We start from the raw sequence: 4,352 nt of genomic DNA on the forward strand, positions 1-4,352 counted from the left end.
TTGGATTGATTCTCTATTCACTTCTTCCAGCACTCCCACTGGAATGCTAACAGAGCCGGTTGATGGTGTTTAACTCACTGCACCGACTGAAACTGCAAGGATAATCAGCACTGAACTGTTGAAAAAACTCAAACGTGTCACAAAGTGGCTCAAAGAAAATGAAAAGGGAGTCCACACAAGAGATTTACTCAAATCAAGTGGAATTTATTAACCCTCGTGTCGTCCTGCGGGTCAAAATTGACCCGTTTTAAAGTTTGAAGATGTCCACATTTTCAACATTTTTGGGAAATCTTTGAACATTTTTTGATGGAAAAAAGTAATATTAAAAATGTTTCATAAGAACATTCACATAAAAGTCAACCAAAATCCAGCGAATTTCGCTGGATTTTGGTTGATTTTTATATGAATGTTCTTAAGAAAATATTAGAAATTTTACTGATATACATGGAATCACTTTAGATATTTTTAGGATTTTTTGGAAAGATTTTTACTCATTTTTTGAAAATATTTACAAGAATTTTCTTGCCAAATTTGGGGGATTTTTATTATTATTATTATTTTTTTTTTTAAATAAAACTTTTAAGGGAAATTTTTAAGGAATTATTGGAATTTTCTTCCTGGAGGTTTTGCACATTTTCTGAAATGTGGGGAATTTTTTGGCAGAATTTTTGGATTTTTTTCAGACAAGGAAACAATATTTTTTGGTGCCCGTAAATAAGGACAACAGGAGGGTTGAGGCTAAATGACACCAGACCACTGTTCCCTCTAAGCATCGCGTGTGTGCAATTGCGCACTGCTGACACGGTCTCCGCGCACAGAAAATCTGCGCTGCGCACAAATAAAAAAAAATCAAACCTAAATTGTAAATAAAATAAACATGTAACAGTTCATTCTGTGCTATTTTTCAATGTGAGTCAGTGAGTGACCGGTGACTGGCTGCTGCAGCCAATGATGCGATTCACATACGTATTTACCATAGATTGTATATAATGGTATTTACGCAGCTAATCAACGTCAGGCGTCCTTATGTGCAGCCATCGTTGTTCTCATAGATATGAATGAGTAGATAGGACACGCCCCTTTGAGCTGCGTGCTACAGCGAGGCTAAGCTAGTGGGGGCAAAGTTTCAGTGCATTCTGTTGATGTAGACGGCGTGAAAACGGAAACAAGTATGCTGGCTCACTGTGCTGCATACAGTTACACACTGCGTCGTACGATTGAGACAAGGAAACTTGGAATGACTTTTCATAGGTAAGAATAGTTTTTGGCTCTTTTTTCATGATGAAATCTTGTTGAGAGCTTCCAGTCTATGAGAGCTAACTAGTTAGCCACTAGCAAAACGCTAAGGCGAGCTAGCAGCTTGACAACCAAATACCAGACAATAAATAGCAGCTGTAGTATAGTTGTACAAGCAGTAGTAGTACTACTAAATGTACAAGCAGCAGTAGTAGTATAAACAGCTGTTAGAGTCGTAGAAGTAGTATCAGTATTTGTAATAGTATTACAAGTTGTAGTAGCAGTGCCAGTATCAGCAGCAGTAGTGTGTACTACTACTACTACTAGTAGTAGTCACATGGCTATTACTACCACCAATACTACCAATAGTAGTTATAAAGCCTAACTCATGTATATCCAGATGACCATCTATGTTCTTCCTCCAAACCCATTTTATGATTGGGATTACAGGCAGTTCTTTAGGACTGCTCTCAAATAATTGAAATGTTACTAAACAAGGTTATACTTATCAAATTAAATAGCTCTGGTCTCCGGTATATTGGCGAATTTGGTTCTTTGTACTTAATTTATGAGTATGATTTCTTTTTAATATGTTGTGTACAGACTTAATTACTTCTCTGTCTACTTTTCTTACTCCATGTAGGTTTCCCAGAGACTATGGGTTGAGGAGGAATTGGAAGTTTGTCAGCTTAGACCTGGTGTCATTCCATCAGTGTTAAACTTCCCGGTTCATCTTGGAAGAGTACGTGCCAGAAAGACCACGACCAAGCAGCCTTGAGATCTTAGGCAGCGTCTCCCTGAGGTGGGTGTCAACGGTGTTCACAGTGAGGTCTGTGGTAATCCCGTCAAAAAACAAAACAGAAAAAATCTAGATTATAAATCAACATATAACCAAAGCACTCTGTGTATAACGCCATAGTATAGGATGTAGTTCAGAAAATGTCAAAGTATAGTATACTTTACTCAAGAATAACATAGTATGGCCTGTAGTTCATAGTACAGCATGTTGGCAAGAAAAAAAAAACAAAACATAGATTATTATGTGGTTCAAAAAGCGCAAAATGATAGGATGTTGCCTAAACTTGTCATGTACGATATGTGGTTCAAAAAATGTCATAGTGCAGTATATTGTCAAAATAGTATGTAATTCAAGAAAACATCAGAGTATAATGTCATCTAAAAATGCCATAGAATAATAATTTCATTGCACAAGTAAAAGTATAGTAACTTTTAAAACTGTTCGAATTCTTATATGTTGCTAAAAAAACAAAAAACCTAAAACAAAAAACGTCACAGTAATATGTCAATTAAAAAAGCCTATAGTATAGCGTGTCGCCCAACAAACATCATAGTATAGCATGTGGCTCTAAAAACGTCACAGTATAGCCTTTAGTCCACAGCTGTCAGTAGGTGAGGAGCAACACAAAAACAGTCCAAACGCTGGTTTCCAGAGGGTTAGACGAGTATTTATTTGAAAGAGTAAGTTTACAACAACACAACATGTGAGGGGGTTAAAAACAAATGGGTGTTAGTAAAATAAAAATAAATAAACAGAACTAAAAGTGAACTTCATGTTGACATTGATGGACATTCCAACCAGGAACAAAGTAAAAGATAATCAATACGAAAAAAAACTCTTCCTGTTCACCTCTTAAAACCCAAAAACACACCTGCAGTAGCACCCTAAACTATAACTACCAATGGGTTTCCTGTTTTCCTTTCTGAACAATTCAAAGGTCCCTCTCTATCTCCCCACACATCCACCAACCACTGGAACACATCTCCAAAGTTCTGCCGGGCCAGCTCAGCTTCCCCTCAGAAGAAGTGGCGCCACCTGCCAGATGAAGGAGCCTTTTGAGAGGCAGCTGGCATCGTGATTGGACTGTACTTTGGTCTGTTCCAATCCAGCTTCAGCTCCAGAGACGGCAGGCGGGACGAGTCAACGGAGGCCTGGTGGACGAAGGCATGCAGCTGAGTACAATCCAGAAAACAACAGAGGAGGAGTGCAGCAGCCCAGGACCAGAACAACCAGAGTAGCATCGTATGTCTCTTAGAAAACATCATAGTATAGCCTTTGGTATGAAAAAACGCCATCATATACATCGTATATTGTACAAATAACAAGTCAAAGCAAAGAGACATACATTGTAGAATTGTAGTAATTGTGGGCTGACTGATTTACTGATTATCAGTATTTTATTTTTTACTGATTTACGGTAATAAATACATTTAAAAATGGTGCTACTTTGGCTCTGAACCTTTATCTACCTGTGGTCACTCTGTCTTCTGGAGTGATTTGATTGGTTATACGTCACGAATAAAACTCCTTTAACTTAACATCTGTAAACAAAACAAAAACGTATCAACAAAGTTTTCTGTTAGAGTTTGTGTTCTTCTAAGTTTAACTCAAGATTTTAAATACTTTCATTTACTGCAAATGAATATCTACTCCAAATGTCTCACTAATAATCATTATCAGCCTTAAAAACCCACAAAACACCCCTCTATACTCGACCACACTTAGTACAGTCCGGTTCCCCCTTCTATAAATCTGCTTGGAATCTTCCACTTCCTGTTTGTCAAAGTGGCCTTCTACCTGGACAGGTTTTGTTGGAGCTCATGCAACAAACATTTTGGGTAACTGCACTTTAATATGGATGGATGACACTGAATTAGAGTCTGTTTTAATGAGACTGAGTTAAGATGTGTAGCTCTGTCATTAAATAGGAAATTATTTCTCAGAATTCACAGAGAAAAGTCTGAAATGTTTGCTAGGTTAGCGTCCCACATGTTCTTTGGCTCAGCTAAAGCTAACTCTCTCCAACTTCTGGATCTCTTGAGTTGCTTGTTGTTAAAATATCTTGCTAGAGGTGCTGAAGCTCAGAAAGTCTGAGATGTTTGTTCAAAATAAGCTCATTCTCAAGTCTTATCTGAACTGTCCTCTTTTGTTTGAACTTTCCCTAAACTTAGGAGTTAATGACAGAGCAGCACATCCAGACTCAGTCTCATTTATGTAGAGATTAAACTTCAGTGTCATTCATTGATGTTAAAGTGCAGTTTTTCAAATGTTTGTTGCACATGCTCCCGACCAAACCAGTCCAGGTGGAAGACGATGT

The 4,352-nt window shown here is 37.7% G+C and overlaps 1 long non-coding RNA gene across 1 annotated transcript; it reads left to right on the forward strand.

Moving 5' to 3' along the window:
- The first annotated feature begins 901 nt into the window (after positions 1-901).
- LOC129350129 (uncharacterized) lies at positions 902-3,477 on the forward strand. Its single transcript, XR_008603397.1, has 3 exons — positions 902-1,251; positions 1,880-2,038; positions 2,973-3,477. It is a non-coding gene; the product is annotated as an uncharacterized LOC129350129 (long non-coding RNA).
- The last annotated feature ends 875 nt before the right edge of the window (positions 3,478-4,352 follow it).

The sequence above is a fragment of the Amphiprion ocellaris genome, chromosome 12, assembly GCF_022539595.1.
Source record: "Amphiprion ocellaris isolate individual 3 ecotype Okinawa chromosome 12, ASM2253959v1, whole genome shotgun sequence".
NCBI lineage: Eukaryota > Metazoa > Chordata > Actinopteri > Pomacentridae > Amphiprion > Amphiprion ocellaris.